This window comes from Kogia breviceps, chromosome 5 (genome assembly GCF_026419965.1).
Source record: "Kogia breviceps isolate mKogBre1 chromosome 5, mKogBre1 haplotype 1, whole genome shotgun sequence".
NCBI lineage: Eukaryota > Metazoa > Chordata > Mammalia > Artiodactyla > Physeteridae > Kogia > Kogia breviceps.
In genome coordinates this window covers 118,261,336-118,285,611 of record NC_081314.1, presented here as the reverse complement: position 1 = coordinate 118,285,611, position 24,276 = coordinate 118,261,336, and the positions used below count along the sequence as shown (strand labels likewise).

Sequence of the window (24,276 nt, the reverse complement as noted above, 5' to 3'; positions counted from 1 at the left end):
CTGAAACTCTCTCTGATAGGACACTTTCCTCCCAAACCTCACGAACACTGAACATTAACATCTTTGCCAAACTTAGAATAGAATCTCCTCTTAATTGGCACTTCTATATTAGTGAGGTTAAACATTTATATTCACATTACCTTGTCATCGATATCCTATTTGTTGTGGATATTGTGTTCTTGTGTTTAACTTGAAAAAAATTTATTTTATTGAAGTATAGTTGATTTACAATTTTGTGTTAATTTCTACTATACAGTAAAGTTGTTCAGTTATACGTAGATATACATTCTTTTTCATATTCTTTTCCATTATGGTTTATCCCAGGTATTGAATATAGTTCCCTGTGCTCTACAGTATTCCCCTTGTAAATAAAAAGGCAGGGTATGGGTTATGGGTTATAAGGGCTGGAATGTTAGAAAAGATTAAAAACCTTCTATCTCAATGGTGTACAAACTATTTTTGTTTTCTTAAGCCATGAAACTTCTCCTCCAAACAAATTATTCCTCAAAGATCTAATTCCTAAATAGATAACAGCTAGGGGACAGGAGAGGGGGTTCCATAAAGTGGCTTCTGAAGCCATTTCCGGGAGTCCCTCTACTTTAGGTAGCGGATCAAATAGCATCAGCCTAATCCAAACACTGCCTTTTAAATTGTGCTTAACTTTTTGATTTCTAAGAACTAAGGATAAGCTAAAATTTTATCCACTTCTCAAAAATGTTGTAGATATATTTTTCCATTTATTAAAAGTCTTTCTAATCTAGTTAGGCATTTTTGTTGTTCTATCAATAAAATTATATAATATAGATTATGTAATACATATGAAATTATATTACATAAATATTCACTCTGTTTTCATCCTGTATTTTGTCTTTATTAAATTTTAACCCATCTATATTTTTGCATATATAGAAAGCTATTTTTTTCTAATAGCTCATTATTGCATCACCATTATTGAACAATCCATCCTCTTATCTGTATTAGTATGAAATGACAGCTTTATAATATGTGTATAGCTTTTTTTTTTTTTTTTTTTTTGCGGTATGCAGGCCTCTCACTGTTGTGGCCTCTCGTGTTGGGGAGCACAGGCTCCGGACGCGCAGGCTCAGCGGCCATGGTTCACGGGCCTAGCCGCTTCCCGGAATGTGGGATCTTCCCGGACCGGGGCACGAACCTGTGTCCCCTGCATCGGCAGGCAGACTCTCAACCACTAAGCCACCAGGGAAGCCCAAATATGTGTATAGCTTTTTCAACTTAAAACATAGAGAGATTCTTTTAGGGTCAAAATTATTCCCTGGAACACCATACAAAATTCTCCAAAAATGGTGCTCCAGCATCCTTAAAGTATGTGAATGGACCTTCCCCAAAGTACTGATCATGAAAGTACTTAGAAACCTTTATTTATATGAGGACAAATTGTTCATCAAAGCAAACTTTGATAAATGTTAGACACATCATGTGGTTATTTCTTACATAAAATGAAATGATTCTGACACATAGAAATGAAAATGAGTGCAAACAGCCCTAAGTGCAAGGTTATTCACCAGCAGGACTTTTCATGACTATTATTGAATAACAGTTACAAAAAGACAGACATGGATTCATAAACATTATTTTGGATCCTCCAAACCCAACCTGTCCTCTGGGCACCTATTTTTCTTCATTTGTTTATCTTGTGAGATATAAACTGAAATAGTACTTAATCAAGATAAAGTCCTATCACTTATTTTATCACTCATTTAAAAAGAGAAAAAATAAAAGGATGCAGATCACACATCATTTAATAAGACATAAAGTTAGCAACCCCATTACCTTTACTCTTTGTCACAGTTACCCATACTTCCTGCAGACTTTATTCTGTGCAGTCTGTCTTTGTGGCCAATGACAAGTGAAACATGGAGGCTGATTGGTTGAAGGACATGGAAGGGTATGGATGGAAAGGGGAAGAGAAGTTCCAGTCACAGTGACACGATGATTAGAAGATGGCCAATAAAATGTCAACTTACCAGACCCAACTAAAACAAAACAAAAAAAGAAAACATGGAATAAATAAAAATAAACAGAAAATGAAACAGAAAAAGTAATAAGATTTGACTTAACAATGATCGTTCTTTTAAAATAAAATGAAGAACACATTAATATTTGGATACTTGGCTCATACTGTCCATGAATGAATATTTGTTAGCATTTCCAGCATCATCATAAATCATTTAAGAAAAATAGAAATGAATCTTAAAATCTCTACTTTGATTAAATGGCAGAGCTACAATGAATGATAGCTATGAAATTATAAAACACTTTTCAATGACTTTACATTTTGCTACCAAGATTAGATAACTATATATGTAATGGGTTTAAAAACACACTATAAATCTTAACTGCTAATGCTACATAGAATAGAAATCAAGCATCTTAATCAAAGATAACGAAGTGTTAAATCCTGTAACTCCACCATCAGATTAATTTTAAAAGGTTCATGCTGCCAGTGATATTCTATTAAACGCATGCTTCTCATACTTGAATAAACATAAGAATCACCCTAAGATCTGGTTAAAATACAGGTTATGATTGTATAGGTCAGAAGTGTGACCAGGGATTTTGCAGAACCCAAGTGCTGCTGGTACAGGACCATAGGTTGAGTAGCACAGTTAAAAAAAGGTATTATATTTGAATTCTTGCATATTTTTAATTGAGAAAACACACAGGAAAAATGTAAACACATTATGGAAACAGAGAAAACTTTATAACACTATCTAATAAAGTTATAATCACATTACCTGTTTTCAATGCTGAAACATTGGGTATTTTAACATAGAAAGCTCAAGTATTACATATTTAAAATACTGAAAAGCAATTGTTTTGCTCTTTTATTTTATTAATTTTTTTTTTTTTTTTTTTTTTGCGGTATGCGGGCGCTTCGCACTGTTGTGGCCTCTCCCGCTGCGGAGCACAGGCTCCGGACGCGCAGGCTCAGCGGCCATGGCTCACGGGCCCAGCCGCTCCGCGGCATGTGGGATCTTCCCGGACCGGGGCACGAACCTGTGTCCCCTGCATCGACAGGCGGACTCTCAACCACTGCGCCACCAGGGAAGCACTATTTTGCTCTTTCAGAAACAAAGGTAATTACTGTCAAATGCAGAGCTTTTTCATAATAGCCCAGTAGACATCCACAATACATTCTACTCAAATAAATAATGTCCATGTCTTTCAGCAAGTCACAACTAATTAGACTTGATATACATTCTGGTACTTTAAATAAATGAACTATGCCAAGCACTGCTGCTGTGAAACGGTAGTTTGAAAATAGAGGCGTTCTCTTGCCTATTGTTACCACATATGCAAAATTTAAAGGTAATTCAGAAGCACATTTTAACTCACACGTTCCCTTTAATGTGAGTAAAATAAACTGTGTACTTTTCACTCTAAGGTAAAAACTCTAAGCATAATTTTTCAATCACGCAGGCAAGAAAAGTTTAAAAAAGCATACTCTCATTGCTCAGGCATAATGTTTATCATAGCATAACTATTCTATCCAGATTTGAAAACAAACAGAGGATGGGACTTGCTTACATTTCTCATAACCTTAAAGACGATGTCTTTTAAATGACAGGAAGAAATGTTCAGAAACTACAAGAGAGAGAACCTGACAACTGTAGCAACAGAACTTTGCTTTGAGAAAACAAAAAGTCATAAAATTATCTTTTGGGTAATCTGAAAATAAATTTGATCCCATTAGACTGATGCAGTTAAAATCAAGCCTTATTTGAAGTCAGGAGATGAGAGGACTGATTCCTAAACAGTTTCTAGTCATGTATTTTCAGTAATTTTAAGTTTCTTAAAAGTTTCAAAAATATTTAACATGTTAGAAACCACAAAAATCACTGGGAAGCAGCTAATTTAAAATTTTTAAAAGCACTTTTCCCTTGCCTATAGGTTTTACCAGCAATTGAACCATAGCAGTTGAATCTTTTAATTAAAATCCAGTGTGTTTAAGAATGTTAGGCTAGGGCTTCCCTGGTGGCGCAGTGGTTGAGAATCCGCCTGCCGATGCAGGGGACACGGGTTCGTGCCCCGGTCCGGGAAGATCCCACATGCCGCGGAGCAACTAAGCCCGTGAGCCATGGCCGCTAGGCCTGCGCGTCCGGAGCCTGTGCTCCGCAACGGGAGAGGCCACAACAGTGAGAGGCCCGCATACCGCAAAAAAAAAAAAAAAAAAAAAAAAAAAAAAAAAAAAAAAAAAAAAAGAATGTTAGGCTAATGCATTTGCATATCACATCAATGACAATTGATAACTGTAAGGTTTTTCAGAGTCTATTAAAGACCCTAAAACTTATCTAAAACAACATCTAACACAGAAGCTCCTAAAACATCAGAGGTTTTTGAGAGGACCCTATCTTGAATGATCATTTAAGCTTTTAACAACCATGATTATAAGGAAGTGATTCTTCTTATCTAAATGAAAACCTGCTCATCACAATTTCATTTGTTCCAGTTTCAGTAAACAAATAAATGCCATTTATACCCTCCAAATAAAATCCTTTTTCTCATTTGAAGAAAATTATCATCCCAAACTTTCTCTTCTGGAGAATAAATGATAGAAGTTTCTTTAAGTTTTTCTCAGATTTCCCCTTTCTCTGTATTTCTCTCAGGGTCAGGTCAAAGGATTTTTTTTTTTTTTTCCCCCATACAGAAAGCAGAGATCTTCTACACAACAGGCAGTGCCTATTATTGTCAGGTTAGGAAAGTCCAGAAAGAATTAGGAAAAACAAGAGTCATTTGGATCCTGTTCATTATTCATTATCCTCTAAAGCTCCTGGTTTATGGGCTGCTTCACTCCCACCCTCCACATAACTCGTCTCAACTTTTTTTTCTGCTTTAAAGGCTGGGAGCACCTCTATCCCAGCTCCCCTTTCTCCCTAGGAAAGATGAAAAGCCTGTCTGTCTCTATCTCTAATAAAACAATAAAACAATAAAATGTTAGCTCTGGAAGTGACCTTAGAACTTATCAGTCTAACCCTATCTTTTTGCATGAGAAAACGGAGAACCTAAATTGTTAAATAAATTTCTCAAGGTCACAGATGACTAACCAAAGGCTGTCTTCCAGGTCTCTCGACTAAATCCATGTCCGTACAAATTTCCCTACTAGTTAATCAGTTTGGGGAGAACTATATGAAATAGGACACAGAATCTATTTGATTTTACATTTAAACTATCATAAACTGTTTAATCTAAAATCATTACTACCTACACATAAAAATAGTTTTAAAGAATTCCTCATGACATTAAAAATCTTCCAAGAATATTTAGCTAGAGTTTTAAAAAGACATGGGAAACTAACAGGTGCGAAGAAAACAGACTTAAAGGCTCTTAAAAAGTTCACCTTTTTGGGAAAAAATGTAATGCAATCATTTCTTAAGGGTGAACCAATTTTAATCATTTCTTGTCTTGAACTCACTATAAATTGAATAAAATACTACTCTTTTGAAGCATGAGAATAATATCTTAACAAAAATACTTTTTAAGGTAAATGTGTCAAATAGGAAGGTAAAAAACCCTTTAGAAAAGAAATATATATTTTTAAGAGGAAAAAACCTTAGTAGCTTTTCTTTTTTTTTTTCTTAACATTGCAACATTGTGCAGATTACAATGCATCTCCAGGAACAGCTTTAAATTTCCTTATATTGGAGGGAGTTTGGAAAGGCGTGAGGGATTAGAGAATTTGCCACAAAGTTGAGTTTGTATACAAAGCATAGTGTTTTCACCTAGATTTTATTTTCTTGGGGTTGGGTGGGGGAGGAAGGGAAGTTAATCAAAGTCTAAATATATATATATATAAAATACACATATATAATACACATTAATTATATAATTTTATAAAACCCTGGTTCTCTTTTGAGTGAAAAAAAGAAAAAGAATAGCTTTCTTCCAAATATTTGGAGATATACAAACATTATACACTTGACTAACAGTTTTTAGAAAAATAACTGTTCAAGGTACATGTAAAAGTATGAAATTAGAACATTCCCTAACACCATACACAAAAATAAACTCAAAATGGGTTAAAGACCTAAATGTAAGGCCAGACACTATCAAACTCTTGGAGGAAAACATAGGCAGAACACTCTGACATAAATCACAGCAAGATCCTTTTTGACCCATCTCCTAGAGAAATGGAAATAAAAACAAAAATAAACAAATGGGACCTAATGAAACTTAAAAGCTTTTGCACAGCAAAGGAAACTATAAACAAGACCAAAAGACAACCCTCAGAATGGCAGAAAATAGTTGCAAATGAAGCAACTGACAAAGGATTAATCGCCAAAATTTATAAACAACTCATGTAGCTCAATAACAAAAAACAAACAACCCAATCCAAAAATGGGCAGAAAACCCAAATAGACATTTCTCCAAAGAAGATATATAGATGGCCAACAAACACATGAAAGAATGCTCAAGATCATTAATCATTAGAGAAATGCAAATCAAAACTACAATGAGATATCATCTCACACCAGTCAGAATGGTCATCATCAAAAAATCTAGAAACAATAAATGCTGCAGAGGGTGTGGAGAAAAGGGAACACTCTTGCTCTGTTGGTGGAAATACAGCCACTATGGAAAACAGTATGGAGGTTCCTTAAAAAACTACACATAGAACTACCATAGGACCCAGCAATCCCACTCCTGGTCATATACCCTGAGAAAACCATAATTCAAAAAGAGTCATGTACCAAAATGTTCATTGCAGCTCTGTTTACAATAGCCAGGACATGGAAGCAACCTAAGTGTCCATCAACAGATGAATGGATAAAGAAGATGTGGCACATATATACAATGAAATATTACTCAGCCATAAAAAGAAACGAAATTGAGTTATTTGTAGTTAGGTGGATGGACCTGGAGTCTGTCATACAGAGTGAAGTAACTCAGAGAGAGGAAAACAAATACCGTATGCTAACACATATATATGGAATCTAAGAAAAAAAAAGTCATGAAGAGATTAGGGGTAGGATGGGAATAAAACACAGACCTACTAGAGCATGGACTTGAGGATATGGGCAGGGGGAAGGGTAAGCTGTGACGAAGTGAGAGTGTGGTATGGACATATATACACTACCAAACATAGGGTGGATAGCTAGTGGAAAGCAGCAGCATAGCACAGGGAGATCAGCTCGGTGCTTTGCGACCACCTAGAGAGGTGGGATAGGGAATGTGGGAGGGAGACGCAAGAGGGAAGAGATATGGGAACATATGTATATGTATAACTGATTCACTTTGTTGTAAAGCAGAAACTAACACACCATTGTAAAGCAATTATACTCCAATAAAGATGTTTTAAAAAAAAAAGAACTGTTCAAAAAGTTTGGGAGAATTTAGCCTCTTGCTCTCTCTGTCTCTCTCTGTCTCTCTTGTCTCTCTCACAAACACATATACACACTTAGAATAAGATTTTCTTCCTCATTTGAATGTTCCATCAAAGGGCTCCAGATTACCTAATTAGTTTGAAATCTTTTGTATTCTAAGAATGTACATTATTCAGACAATAATTTCTAGGTATAAATGAGAAGAAGCTAAGAGAGAAAAGAAACAAAAATGAAAATAAGGAAGAAAAGAAGGAAAGAAGGGAGGGAGGGAGGGAGGGAGAAAGAAAAACTCATTTCTTCTATCTGCTTGTCATATTCAGGAGACATGAGTCAGAAAGATGATAAATGTTTGAAAAAATTATACAGAAGCTGGAGGAAGACGCTTTTTTTTGGTCTGAGAAAATAAGTTAGCCGGACAGATACTTAAGAAGTCTTGTCTTCAGATTATGTCTAACAAATACAGGGACCAGCCAATCTTAATAACTATTTAGGCCAGAAGAGAAGAAGATAATGGGCCTAAATAATAGCATGAACAACTTAGGAAAAGTATAGAAAAGAAGCAGTTAACAGTAAAGGGCACTGAACCATGAATTGGTTGCCAACTGTGATGTCTCTAGAGGTCTTTAAAAATGGGATTTATTTCCATTTGGCCACAACAGTTTAGCTATATAACGCTGTCTGGTAAAGAAATAGAGTAGCTGACTCTTAAAGTGCTTTCTACGCTATGATTTTAAGACTATGGAAATTCAGAGGTAAAGCAAGACAACAGATATACCCCTCTGCTTCCAATATTTTTCCTTCAGATTATGTATACCCAAATGTATACTCTAGTAGAAAATGTCCTGGAAAATATTCTTTTCAGTTAATATTACCTAAAGTTGATGAAGTACTTTCTACACATAGCTCATATGATAAATCCAGGAGATAGCAGAAAATTCCAAGAAAGTAAAATATTTGCATGATTAGCACAACATTAAAATTACAATTTTGGTATTTCCACATTGAAATCTCAATTTTTGAAGCATAATGGCAAAAATACTTGAGTTTATCCTTACAAATTAAAGTACTGAGATTCTTCACTATTAGCAATGGGCTATACAATTATCTGTACTGTAATGACAGAAGATTTCACAGCATTTGGGTCTAAAATAATTTAAGAATTCTAACCTCTTAGAATGGCCCTATAGAATATTTCATAGTTTAGCAAATTTACAAACAGTAGGACCAATTCTACTAGCAAATATCAGAGAACAGCAGCTTTCTTAAATGGGCTACAAATGAAATCACCCTGACTATGGAATTCTTCTGCTAATTCATAGATATTCATTTTTATTAGTAGTAGCTAAATTGTAGTGAATACCTAAATGGATGTGTTTTTTTCGTTCTCTTACACAGTGCTTTTTGAACAGCAGGGCTCAATTAACAAATCTGACAGACTAGAATTGTAAATACCACATTCCCAAAGAATATGAATGGAGTAAAGTAATGAGTTCCAAGATTGTTTTGAGAAGAAACACATTTTTATTAAAACAGAGGAACACTCAAGTTTTTAAGTAGTGAAGTATCTGTATTTGAACTGACAAATCTCAGTCACTGTTATACCAGAGAAATTATATGCATAGATACTCATGAATGATAATATCTCTAACAATTAAAAACCCTCAAGATATTTTAATACTACGTATGATTTCTTTTTAGGGAAAGATTGAGTTTAACATAAAAGCCTGTCATTACATCTTTCAACTTTTCAGACATAAAAATAGAGTGATTAAGAGGAACATTTTTAGAATATATTTAATGGATACATAAAATACCATGAACTTTTCCCCTCCACTCAAATATCTCACTTTATTCTTTAGATCAGTGGTTCTGGAGACAGTTCTGATTGTCACAACTGAAGGGGGGGTGTTTCTGGCATCTACTAGGCAGAGGTCAGGGATGCTGATAAACATCCTACAACACACAAGACAGCTTCCCACAACAAAGCATGATCCAACCCAAAATGTCAATAGTGCCAGGACTGAGAAACCTTGCTATCTGCACAAAATACCTTGCACTATGCCTGACACATTACAGGTACTCAGAAAAAGTTAATATTCTTCTTTTCCTTCTGCTTCTACAAATGTCCCCACTGTCCCCAAAAGCAGTTATTAAATGGTGCAACTTAGTTATTTGCCTACTAAAGAGTCTGAGATTGAAATGCAGCTACCCAGCAATCTATGATAATCTATGATAATGTGTATGCCACCAGACATAGGATCTCAGGATCATAATTTTGGAGGTAATACTCCCTAAGTCAATTTAGAAAGCCAGAAACCTAGATCTTTCCTCTCCTTCTTCTGAGAGATACACAATTCACTACCAAATTCCATAGCTTTTATTTCATAACTCTTTCTCCATTCCATACCTCTTTCTATCTCTATTGCCAGCACCCTGGACAAGTTATCCACCAGCATTCACCCGAACTAATGTCTTGCTTTTTTCCATTCCAACCTCACAATTCAGCCACAATGATTAAAAATAAACTAATCTGATTATAGTACATTTTTGCTTAAAACCCTTCAATGTGGTCCCATTGCTCTTAAAATAGAGAGCAAAATCTCAAACATGGCCTCATTATGTAACTCTTCAGTGTCTTCTCATATCCCTTCCCCTCCTCCACCTCCCTATCTTAGCCCCATAGATTTTCTTCTCATCCTCGAGTACATCTTGCTCCAGCTTACTTCCGGTTCTGTTTATTCTGTGCCCTGGGGTCCTCCCCTTTTAATTCCTACTCACCCTAGCCCTCAGCTCAAAAAAAAAAAAAAAACTTCTTCAAGGAGCTTCCTCTAAATTTGATACTAAATTTTATCAGAATGCTATATGTTCTCACAGCAACCTTAACTCTTCTCCTTGAGCCCTTACTGTAGTTTTAAATTATACATTTGTGATTATTCTATAAATGTCTGTCTTTTAAACTAGCCTATAAGCTCCATGTGGGCAAGTATTTAACCATTTTGTTTGCCATCATTTCTCTAGAACTTATCAAGTTGAGGACATTATTCACATTGTGAGTATCTGTTGAAAGAGTGAACAAATGACAATAATGTCCCCATTGCCCAGTTGAAAGCACTTTCTTCCTCCCTGGCCTATCTGTACAAATCCACTTTTCATATTCTGCTGATGCTGTAGACATCTGTGTATATCTCTCTTTAACAATAGGCTGTAATAAGCTCCATGAAGGCAGGCTCCATGTCTTATTATCTGTATATCCTTCACAGTGCTTAGCATATTGTTTTATATATAGAAGGTGCTCAAGAATTTGTTTAGTTGAAAATCTGGAACCGTTACCTTCAAATGGCATAATTCATGGAGGGTCAGTGTTAAGGTACATGACGGCATAATGATAAAATTATTCAATAATGATAAAATTAAACAACTTTGGATTAGGATTCTCTGCAAAATTAATCAGATCTATCCTGCATAAATCACATAACCTTTCTACATCTCAGTTTAGTAAAGAGCCATCAATGTTAGCTAACTATGTATCAGATCATACACTAGAAACCTTCTCAGCAACTCTGTAGAAAAGAGTTCAATATGCCAATTTTGCAAAGGGAGAAATGCGAAAATTAAGTAATTTTCTTAAGGTCACACATCAGGTAAGACATGGAAGATTGGAGCTCAGGTCTGTTCAACTCTTTAAATCCTTGCAATTTTTACTACCTTGCATGACTTGTTTGTTTGAAATTTTTAAAAAAGTGTTAAATCTTATTCTAATGTAAATTTGGTTCTGAAATCTTTTGGCTCCATGACCTAAGCGAAATAACTTTCAATAAGGAATTATTTACAAAGTAAATCATCAACAAAATGAAAAGGCAACCTACCGAATGGGAGAAACTAATTGCAAATTATATTTCCGATAAGGGGTTAATATCCAAAATATATTAAAAACTCATACAACTCAATAGCAAAATACCAAATAATCTGATTAGAAAAATGGGTAGAGAATCTGAACAGACATTTTTCCAAAGCAGATATACAGATGGCCAATAGGCACATGAAAAGATGCTCAACATCACTAACCATGAGGGAAATGCAAATCAAAACCACAATATCACCTCACACCTCTTAGAATGGATAATTATTAAAAAGACAAGAAATAAGAACTGTTGGCAAGGATGTTGAGAAAAGCAAACCCTTGTGCACTGTCGGTGAGAATGTAAATGAGTGTAGCCACTGTGGAAAACAATATGGAGGTGCCTCAAAAAATTAAAATTAGAACATCCGAAGAAAGCAAAAACACTAATTCAAAAATATATACATACACCATGTTCACTGCAGCATTATTTACAATAGCCAAGATATAGAAAAAATCTAAATGCACATCACTGGATGAATGGATAAAGAAATATAAACTAATTAACTAAATGAATACACACACACACACACAGACACACACACACAGACACACACATGCAATGGAATATTATTCAGCCATAAAAAGAAGGAAATCCTGTCATTTGAGACACCATGGGTGGACATGGAGGGTATTATGCTAAGTGAAGTAAGTCAGACAGAGAAAGAAAAATACCAAATGATCTCACTTACATGTGGAATTTAAAACAAAAAATAAAAAAAAACAGGTATTCCCTGGTGGTGCAGTGGTTGAGAGTCCGCCTGCCAATGCAGGGGACACGGGTTCATGCCCCGGTCCGGGAAGATCCCACATGCCGGGGAGCGGCTGGACCCGTGAGCCATGGCCGCTGAGCCTGCGCGTCCGGAGCCTGTGCTCCGCAACGGGAGAGGCCACAGCAGTGAGAGGCCCGCGTACCGCAAAAAAAAAAAAACAAACAGTAAGTCATGAGGATCCAATGTACAGCATAGGGAATATAGTTAGTAATACTCTACTGCATTCTTGAAAGTTGCCAAGAGAGTAAATCTTAGAAGTTCTTATCACAAGAAAAAATTTTCTAACTATGTATATGGTGATGGACATTAACTTGACTTACTGCACTGGTCACTTTGCAGTATATATAAATATAGAATCATTATACTGTACACCTGAAACTAATATAATGTTATATGTCAATTATACCTTAGCAAAAAAGATATTGTTTAAATGCACAATATGTATTAATATATTAAATTAACATGGCTACATAATCTGCTTCACATATGGGCATGTTTCAAACATATAAAAAGGTTTTAGGGGAGGAAATGACTCATGCTATATTTTATTTTCTCATTAAAAAAAAACAAACAAACCAATGTCCAAACAGCCAATTCCATCTCTGAAAGATGATATGATGCAACCTTTTAGGACAACTACAGTAAATGTCAAATGCATTCAGTCAAGTATCAAATGTATATGTTCACAGTTTGCTATACATTATAAAAACATCCTGACCTCAGTTTTTTCATCAGTAAAACAGAGCCCTCATCCATGTCTAACATTCATAATCTCAACAATCCAGCACAGGAATTATGTAATTTACCATTATTTCCAAGAAGCCTAAATCAGGCCAAAATTACTGATCATCAATTATATTTAGTCATTTAGTACACTTGGGGGGGAATAAAAAACCTAAGGAAAAACACAAGAGCACACCTCATCTCTTTACTAATGACCTAAAAAGAACACTGAAATGACTATTCTACCATCCACAATCTTAACTTTTTAAAAGCACCTTTGTAAAATGGTCATATCTATCAGTTTTAGTTGTGCAATGCTCTAAATTTTCTCCTAATAACACTGACCACACAAAATAAATGTCCTACAGCTAAAGCTTACCTTAACAACCATTTATGGATTTTCCTACTCTCATAATTCTGTTATAAAGCAATTACTCAGCTACATTTTGTCTTATACTTATTTTAGTATTTTCTACAGTTGTGTTTATACTGGCACATTATTTATCAAGTCCTGAGAATAGCAGTTTAAAAGCAAATTAAAGTGCTCATGGTATTTTAATCAGTTTTGCAAACTTTAGGTATGACATTAAAAGGTAGTAACTTCCAATTTATACAGAATCTTTTAAAAAAATGAAATAAAAAGCATATTATATTTTGAAATTATTGAAATAAGGCTCAAAGGACACCAGCTGCTTCTGGTATAACTGTTCTAATGATGACCCTAATGTTTGGAATATACTGAAATGATTTGTGAACCTATAAGAATGAATACTGTTCAGTGTAATTTTTCATTCTGTGTATATCTATAAAATATTTAAAATGACAGCAAGCAAATAATAAAATTTGATACATATGGATGCATAAAAAGACCATGTTTCAATTATCTTGCATATTTAATTTACCCAGGGTTCATCATAAGAAAAGGGTGTCCTTGATGTCAATTACTCCAAAATTATTCTCTTTATGATTATTCTTTCTCTCTCTCTTTTTTTTTTGCAGCACACAGGCCTCTCACTGTTGTGGCCTCTCCCGTTGCGGAGCACAGGCTCCAGACAGGCAGGCTCAGCGGCCACGGCTCACGGGCCTAGCTGCTCCATGGCATGTGGGATCTTCCCGGACCGGGGCACGAACCCGTGTCCCCTGCATCGGCAGGCGGACTCTCAACCACTGCGCCACCAGGGAAACCCTGATTATTCTCTCTTAAACAATGACTTACCTCAATCACTTTATGTCCTAATAATTCTGGACAAAATAGGATACATCAACGTAAATTAACTTAGAATTCATTCTTTTACATTAAATTACACACAATATCACAAAATAATTCCAATTTTTAAAATTATGTGAGATTGTTAGTAATGAATCTAATGTTTTAAAATGAGCTGCCCATTAATGACTAGAGCAAAAATCAATTTATTTCATTCAAATTTCATTCTCAGGCTGAGTAATGCAGATTGTGTAGATTCACACAACTCAGTTACATATTTCCAGGTTGATGTCATTAGTTCAGAATGTAGGTTGTTAAAGACAGTTGCTAAGTTATACATCTATGTAACTGAGCAACGAGAAAACTTTATCCACTGTTATGTAGATGAATAAATCACAGTAAAGCTCAGAACATAACGGAAGACCCATGATGTGCTATTTACTAGTGTGGTACTGTGTCATTATTTGTCACAGAATCATCTTATGTATCAATTATTTCTTGTACCTGACTGCTCTACTTATTTCTTCAAATACTTGCTTGGCAAAAAACATTAAGAGAGTGTTTCAAGTTCTCTGTAGGAAGGCTATGTGGAGAATTGCTTTTTCTTTTGATTAATTTTTAAGATTTGTATCAGTTTGTTTGAAATAACTAAAAGCAACCCAAAACCTTCATGAGTAAATGAAAGAAATCTAAGAGAATGTCACATCTTCAACAGTCATTAGGGTTAAAATGGCTATTTCTGAAAGGCTATAAGAACACAAGAAGTTCTTTACTTTATCCTTTCTACAAAAAAAAAAAAAAAAAAAAAAAAAGGAAAAGAATCATAGGCTATAATGCTGCTGGGTCTCAATCAAATCAAATAGCATAAAAAAAACCCAGCAGGAGTGGAGCTCGGCATCCTATTTATGCCACTGGATCAGAACAGTTAGGAGAGGAAGCCATTCTCACAAATCATTCTCTTGTTAAATTCTGTAGTGGGGCTTCATTAAGCCTCTTGGCTGATAGCACTTGACTTTCAGCCTGTTCACAAAGAGCTCAGCTGGCAATAGTGACTCTTTAAAAGTCTTCAATCACACATTGTCTTTTGGGTTTTCTTTCTGTAATAACTAATCTTTTTTAAAATTCTCATTAGCTCCTCAAATCTTCAGTTAAATCTTTTTAATCATTATTTTAACTACTACAAAACAAGCAACAACAACAAAAACAAAAACAAAAAATCCACAACAAATCCTATAAGGGAGGCATTCTGAATAAGACTCTTGAGTTCAACATTGAGTGCAGCAATACATACATATAGGAGGTGGTAAATTTATATATGACACTGCGTGTGTGTGCGTGTGTGCGTGTGTGTGCGTGCATCCCAATCCCTGAAGCACTGTTTACTCTAGTACCACTGACTTTACTGGGTCTTTGTGGATTGCTGCCATGTGTGTGATGAAGAATCAATTCCCCAAAGAACCAGTCTGCCATATCTTGTCAGAGTGTGGCAGACACGTCCCACACATATCAAGGTATTTAAAGTCATCCAGTAAAGCTTTGGGGGCCTTAGAATATGTGTTTCATCAAAACGTTGAACTCACAGTCCTTTTTTTTTTTTAAATCTGAAACCCTTTATTTACCATTTCGTAATAGTGAATTCACAGTTCTTAACTAAAATCTTGGATTATAGTAAACCTGACTTGAACCTGCAAAAGGGCCGTCTGACACTATTAGTTTTGGCTTTGACTCAAATAACCATGTTATTGGTCAGAAACAATGTACTATTATACTGCCAGCTTTTCTGAAATCAGCAGTTTAAGCAAACTGTTCCAACAAACGATTTAAATGAAGTCTACATCAAAGAAAGGAAATTCAGAACTGAAGGGTCCAGTTTTTTCTCTCATTACTTCTTTTCTGTCTAGATATTATACCAGCTCTAAAAAGTCAGATGACTCTTACCCTCTATCAGATCTCATATGCTGATGGAAAGCTTTAGCCTGGTGAAGCCTGTTTATGGGATCTACAAATTTACAAAACAGGCTTTCTTTCCCCCAGAGTCTGTTTTTGAATGCAAGTTTATTAAAGTTTATCCCTCACTTCTGGCAATAAAATCCACAGTAAGCTACATTGTTTAATTTTCACTCAAATTTTAATTTTACATTCTGAAATAATTATATAGTGGTCCATAAAAAAAAAAAAAGCCGTGCACATGACATGTTGCATTGTGTGAGATTAACACGTGGTTTGGTAAACTTCAGAGTTGCTATTTCACATCTTAGAAAATGTTCAATGCACAAATGCACATTTCTTTTAATGGACTATGCCTTCTGATTCATTTTGAAGACTATTAAAGTTTTAAATTATATGGAAGTTATTACTGGGGACCATCTATCCACATTATTTTTATCTCTAGTTTCAACTGGTCCAATATATGGATTATATTTATGGAAGGCACAGTGAAGGGATTCAATATTATTCATTTTATCACAAAATTTAGCAGCATTGAACATATAAGGGGGGATAATAATTATGTTTAAAGATCAAAGGGAATCATGTTAATTATGGATCTGTTTAATAAAAAAAACTATTTTGGTCTCAAATGCATAACAAATACACACAAATGATAAAAACAAAAAAGTATTTTTACCTAATGTAGATATTTTTGTGTTATACCTAACTTTTTTTCTGTTTCTTGAAGCAACTAGAATAAAAATTGACTTTTTTTAAACCACAATTACAGAAACCTTGATAGTCATTGTTTATTGAAAAGCATTTATTGTGTGTCTATATAAAGTATAATGGTAGATGCACACGACTCAGACTTTAATCTTTTTATGCAGCCAATGATAAGCAGCTAAGAGCACTAAAGCTACATAAAGTCCTGATATATACACATATAAAGACACATGACTGAAATGACTCCTTCTCTTCTTCTGTCTTCTTCATATCACCTTTATTGCTTCTCCTTTTACTGAGCATTTAAATGTTTCACACAATGTGCTAAGCATTTCATATTGATTAGCTCATTTAATCTCCACAAAAATCCTATGAGGGAGACATTTTTACTCCCCTTTATGGAGGAGAAAACTGAGAATCAGAGATTAAACATCTTGTATATTCAGTTTTTGAATCCATGTGTGTCTATCAGAAAAGACTGTTAGTTCTACCCTACAGAACATTTCCTAAAGCAGTAGCAAAAAAAAAAAAAAAAAATATTGAGGACTGATTTTGACAGACCTCAATATCAAGAAATCACAGAAGATTATATAATTGCAGAAAAGCAAAACAAGTAGCAAATCCTACATTAATCAGCAACCAAAAATTTCAAATCTCTACGGTCAAAGTAAATATTATTGAGACTCTAATGGGTTTTTAGTTGTTTTGGACGAAGAGGTGAGAAAAATAATCATAACAACAATCATTTTACATAAGCGCTTCATAATCCACAAACCACTTTTGTGAGAATATAAGTACTTTGTTAATTATCTTTTAAAAACTTTTCTATCATCTTTGATGTTTATAGTCCATGTACATTCATTTTTTTCAACAGATGAGTATAGTAACACTCAGAGAAGTTAAGTGACTTGCCCAGGATCCTACAGCTGCTATATATCAGGGCAGCCCTTGATTCACTCAGACAGAAAACGTTACATGAGCACCGAGTATGCTCCTAAGACTGCAATAAGCAACGAGACTAAGAAGGTGAAGTAAAGAAAGTGTGCCTGTAAGGAGCTCACAGTCAAATGGGGCAGATATTGAAATGCACTAAGGGTGGCAACAGCATGACAGGTCCATGAATGGGCATACCTAACCTGACACTGGGGTGAGGACTGCCCGCAAAGCTTCATCTAGGAGTAATTAGCAAGTAGAAGATGGGTCAGTGGGGGCAGAGCATTTTAGACCAAAGGACTAACATAAAGAAAAGCCCATACGTAAGCTCCGTGGTGGTATTTACATGAAAATATATGTAAACAATATAGTGTTACTACCCTGAAGGGAGTAGCAAGAGGGGACTAAGCAGCCAGGCAGAGCAGTATTTAAGTACTTTGAACCTTATTTGGAGAGATGGGAAGCATGACAATGTTTCATGAATGGAACTCATACAATTCGATTTGTGTTTTAGGTCAACGTACCTGTTGTATGGAGGATGGATTCTATGGGACAAGATGAAGGCAAGGAAACTGGTTAGATGCTAAGTTTCACTGCACAAGAGATAATAAAGCAGTGATAAGAAGATAAGAGAGGGGTTGAGAGTTGAGAAATATTTAAAAGGCAAAATAAATAGGATTTTAAGGTGATTGACATTCGAGAAATGGAAGAGTAAAGCATGACCCCACCAGCACCCAAGCTGCCTACTAGTGCGTATTTGCAGGCTGCATTGCCATCAACTGAAATGAAGAATACGGAAGCATTCAGCTTCTTATGCCTTGTCTGCTCCTCTTTTCACTGCATCACTACTATTTCCTGTGAATTAATACTCTCACACTGGGTTAGGAGAATCTTAAAAGCATAGCCAAATCTCTGACTGTTGCTTCTTGTTTTACTGGAAATCATAACTATTGATCAATTCCTAGTTCATTGGGATATTAACTAGGGGTCAATTATAAACTATAGTCCCCAAGATATTTCAGCAGTATCTTTTTTCTTTTCCTTTCTTTCTTTCTTTCTTTTTTTTTTTTTTTTTTCTTACTTTCTTTGGCATGCAGTTCACCAGCAGCAAGGAGACAAGCTCTAGGAAACATTCCATTAGGAGCAGTTAAGTCAGCCAAAGGACTGCACTGGTCTTTTTTTCTGCCTTTTGTCTCTCCAGTCTCATATCAATCTCAGACTTCAAGGTTCAGCCTTCCAGAGGCTGTCAGTGGCTAACCAATCCTAACGGGGAAGTGCTCTGTTCCTTCACTGCAGAGTAGGCATAATACTTATGGGAAGCATCAGACAAAATAATAGTTCTTCAGAACAGAATAGAACGCACGTCTTTTTGATGATCCATTTGAACATTCCTACTGTATGCCAAGAATACATTAAAGAGATATCAACATCATTCATGATACCATATTTTAGAACTAAAAAAAGCAAAAAAAAAAAAGAAACAGGTGATGAAATTGAGAGAATGGAGTAATTTCACATCAAGGGAAGAAAAATGGATAAGCGCTTATGAGAAAAGGGCTGGGATTTCACAGAAATCCCAATTGTCTGGTAACAGAACATCACCTGGTTTAGAGATGTTTGGCATCTGCCTTTTCTTTTAACAGAGCTGTTGCTGAAAGGGCAGAAAAGCAACTGTTTCTTGAGCTTCAAAGAATAACTGGTCCCTGGGAGAGGTCTGTGGAGGAGTGCAGTGAGGTGTGAACTAAACATCCAGTTTCCTGTGTCTAACTGGCTAAGCACTTAGGGCTAAAGGGAAATGGGAGGACTAAATATCTTTTAGTGCCTATTGTAAGAAAGACAGACAAAAATGGGATTAGATTTTCTTAATGGTTCAAGTCAGCACAGATAAAATGTGATTGCTTGGGAAACGGCTGGTATATGGAAGTTTGTTTTCAGTTCGGTTTCCTGTGACAGACATAGCGATGGGAACACGATCACTCTGGTGATAGAGAGTCACAAATTTACTTTGTCAATGAAATTGTGACAGTAATAAGAGCTGCTTTATCTGTGAAGTTGCAAAGGGAGTGGAAAGATTAATAATGCCATCGAGTTTGCCTTGTGTAAGCAGTGAGTATCACTGAACCAAAGAATTGTAAGAAATCTTAGAGGTGGAGGACAAACTTGGAAATGGGAGAAATTTGGAGTTTAAATTCTGTGCGGCTTTATCTTCTATCTTTCTTTCAAAAGAGCACACCTCAAAAATGGAATTATTTAAAAAGCTACAGACATGATTGTCATCATAAATAGTTACTAATTTTAAAGGTTTTGCTATTAATAGAATGATAAAGTTATTTTTCTGCCTTTATTTTTCTTTTAAGTGTTTTGAGGCCGCATCCACCTTGCTTTTCTTAAGGGCTACCTTCAACAAAGAAAAAACTAAGTACCCACTTTTTAAATTACTATGAATTGGTTCAAAAATGAAAACAAGCAGGAAAATTTACGTTGGCTATCATGTGATTCCAAGAAGAACCTCAAGGCCCACCTGGTAAGCATCTAATAAACACCTAATGGGTTTAGATTAAGATAGTAAAATAATGTAAAACAAACCTGCAACCATTCTCGGAGCACCAAGCAGAGGCATAAATTTTAGCAGTTTCAATGGCACACTGTTTAAAAAATCTGGCAGGGTGCCTCACTGCATCTATTTTGTTCAAGTTAGACTTTACATTTTATAGGTATGTCACAACCTATAAAATGGCTAGAAATACTACAGTATATGTCTTTTTCTTTAAACGATGGGGCCATTATGCAATATGAAACACTAGTTCAGAAGATAATTCATTCCTACTGTGACAGCTAGCAATCCTAATACTTGTCGAATTGAGACATTAAAATGCAAATATCACAATGTAATCAATCAAAATTGAGATGAAATGTCTTTAAAAAGATGCCTGAATTTGTTTGTGTATTTTAGGTATACAAAGAGAATTCTTGAGGAGGTGCATAGATATTATTACAGTATGGAGGCAAAATGAGGCAGACAAACATCAGGCGTAAATGTAACAACATTGATGGTCTACATTTATAGGTAATAAAGTTTTGATTATTCCAGAAAATGACAGAATATCAAGTTCAGGTTAACTGAATTTTCTGGTTAACGGGGAGTTAAACAGAAACACTTCTCTGTTGTGATCATTCCAAACAGCATTTACTTCACCATTTTTTATTGGTCATGTAATGGACATTAATTATTTTTCAATAGGTCAAATTACTGCAGAGTCTCTGAGTCTCTGCTGAACGTTTTTTCATAACAATAACGCTCCATTGCACATAAAATGTAATCGGTTTTTGAATCGTTTCTATTCCCAAGTGGTCATAATTTTCATTAAATTATCTAGTTATTTTGCAAAACCTCAACATTAAATCTAGCACTAGTTTTGATGGCACTAACAAGATTTTTTTTTTTTTTTTTTTGCGGTACGCGGGCCTCTCACTGTTGTGGCCTCTCCCGTTGCGGAGCACAGGCTCCGGACGTGCAGGCTCAGCGGCCATGGCTCACGGGCCCAGCCGCTCCGCGGCATGTGGGATCTTCCCGGACCGGGGCACGAACCCGCGTCCCCTGCATCAGCAGGTGGACTCTCAACCACTGCGCCACCAGGGAAGCCCGGCACTAACAAGATTTAACACATTTAGTTTAAAAGCCAATAAAGTATTGTTTTTTAAAAAAAATGTAATGCTTTATATTTGAGAAGAGTTTTAATAATTTTTTACATAATATATTATCATGATTATATTATTACTTCAGATTTCTCATTTATAATAGCAAAGGAAGACTTACCTGTCTAGAATTACCTGAACATTACTATTTTTCTTATGAAATAACCAATAATTATTAAAATTAAGCAATAAAGTTATCACTAATAATAACGTTTATATGACTACAACACTCTTTATTTATAAAACACTCTGTAACAGACAATATGTTAAGCTTTTTATATATATAATTTAATTTAATCCTTATAAAAATGCTGTGAGGTTGGCATTACTGTACCCATTTTACACATAGGGCAACTGAGACTCATGCAATGTAAATAACCTTTTCTAGGCCACACAGTTGGTAAATGACAGAAATAGGATTCAACTACATTTTGTCTGACTCCAACGTCTACACTCTTCGCTACACAATTCTCTGTAACACACTTCGTCCAGCCCTGGTAATTCCCAAACTCTAGAGCAATTTTTTAAAGCCCTTTATTCTTTCTGTCAGCTCAGCAGGTAACTCCTCATTCCAGAGACTGATGAACTTGCTTGAAAACAAAAATAAAAACAAATTTCTGTGCTCTAACCCAGATCTACTAAATCAGGTTCTCCAGGGGCATGCTTGATAATCTGTATATTTAACAAGCTTCAGATAAGCTAAGATATACACGTTCAGATAAGATCAGATATTCACCTAAGTTTAGGAAACTCTGTCCAGCCCCAGGTTTTACTCTGTTCCTTTCAAACACAGACCAGCAGGCAGCCATCAGAGATGATAATCTCTTCAGATCTGATCCAATGTAACCTATTGTTAGCACTCAGGATCAAAGTCACCAGAAGATGCTTGAATTTCCCCTGGGACGTACTGTACTGTGATATTTCTACCACTCAAGCAGAAGGTTGGAGTTCAAATGCATATTTCAAATTGTAACAAGTATTTATTATATAAAGTGCCTACTAGATGCCCAGTACCATACTAAGGGACTGTGAAAAATACACAATTAGAAAAACCAAAGAAATCATGAGGTGAGAATGGAATACTTGAGGAAGTACATACAGAGTCTCTAAAAGAGCAGAATCAGGCTTTCAAAAAATATTTATATATATCAAAAAAAGGAAGTAATTCTCAAATGAGGGTTAATTTTTAAATGTTAGAACAAATCATATCTGTACTGGGGGTGAAAATCAAACGCTCACCCTTATTTAAGAAAGTTTTTTTTTCCCAAAACTGCTACTGAAACACAGGGTTCTGTGGTCCAACATCAATTCTCAAAATTAAATATTTATTGCATGAGGAATGAGGAAAAGGCAGATTATTTTTAAGCCCATACTGACTCCAATAGTGCCTCAAAAATGAGCCACAAATAAAATACAGAAATCAAAAACAACTATGCTACTGAATTTCTAATAATTGTTTCCTGCTATCAAATGTATTCATTTCTGATTAGTTTCCTTTGTAGTAACTAATATTTTTCTACATTCAATCTCAAAGGAAAAAAATACATAACTTCTCAAGTTTCCTTTGAAAAGTTTCCTTTGTTTTTTTTCTTAATTATCTTTTGCTTTTGGGAATCATGTTACTTTCTTTGACATATTGTGTATATTATTCTAGCATGTTAAAGGGATTTTCACAGTGATGTTAATATGCATATTTTACTTTAATAGTTGAATAAAATAACTTCTCAACAATACACAGATCTTTCATAAGTTTATAGAAAACCCAATGCAGTTGAAATAAAAACTTCTAAATTCCTTAAGTAGTTTCTGGATTTGATCATTTGTACCCAGTTTTCACTGAAATCCAGGCTTAGGAGCAAGAATTCCATATGGAAAACTTAAGGCTGAATTAACTTTGGAATTGAGTATAAAATTGCAGGAAGAAACTCTATTGTGATTTCAATGTCTACTGTAGACACAGCAGAATGGCTATTATTTATAAAAGCATCATCTCTCTGACTAATATAATAGACAATCAACCTCCCTGTCACAATTGCCTGGAGACAGACACACCTTTTTATGTCTTGTATTCATCCTGGGCTACTTTCACTCCCTCCAGAGGGCTTCTGAACTTGAACTTGACATCTCTTAAATTTATGCTTTCTCTAAATGTAAAGGGGTTTTCTTTTCTTACAGTTTTAGTCTTATGTGGAGTTCAAGTCTAACTTAGATTAAAGAGAAGTAGTCTAGGTCTTAGAAATTCAATGTTTGTTCTTGATCTTTTCTTTTTTTTTTTCTTTTGTTTTTATGAGGTTGAGCTAAAAACCCCAAAGTGGGACATAATGGCTTTAGAGACAGGAAGGAAATATTCTTTATTCCTTTTTTCTACTGTCAAAAGCCCACAAGGCTCTTTTGTAGAAAGCCCACAGTAGAAGCTCTCCTTCAAAAGCCACCTTTTTCTTCATAATAGCCTTAGAGGAGACAGTGCTCAGAAAAGATGACAGAGCAAGTGTTGCTAATGTCATACTCAGAAACAAGCTAAGTGGTTTATGGCCAAAATCCCTCTTTACTCTATATACGTGTCAAAATATGGAATTTTTTCACCAAGAAAATGCTCTTTAAAGGTCACTGTCTCTCAAATTCCACAATAAACAATTTGCCCCTAAAAAGGAAAAAAATGAGAGAAAGTTCTCAGATGATACATAGTAAGAAATAATCAGTATGACATCATGGAAAAAGAAGAAAAGGGATTATGAGAATGAAAAATATATGAAATTATGGAGACAAAGGAGGTGACAGAACCATTTCTGCATATCAGTTTAAGATGTGACTTTGACATTCAAAACCTTGTAGCCAAAGAATATGGCACCCATTTGGGCTCACATCACACCAAATAATAAATCTTCATCAAAATTAGCAAAGTACAAATGCAATTCGTTCACTCAACAAATATTTATTGAATGTCTGTTAAGTCACAGGCACGGTGTGCACAGAAAAGTCCCTACTCTATGGATGGATCTTACATTCTAGCGGGAAACAGAATCTTTTCAC

General features: G+C 35.2%; 1 protein-coding gene across 15 annotated transcripts in view; it reads right to left on the bottom strand.

The window, feature by feature from the left end:
- Window positions 1-24,276, bottom strand: part of ROBO1 (roundabout guidance receptor 1) — a 1,123,100-nt gene that overhangs the window by 94,253 nt on the left and 1,004,571 nt on the right. The window lies entirely within an intron of this gene.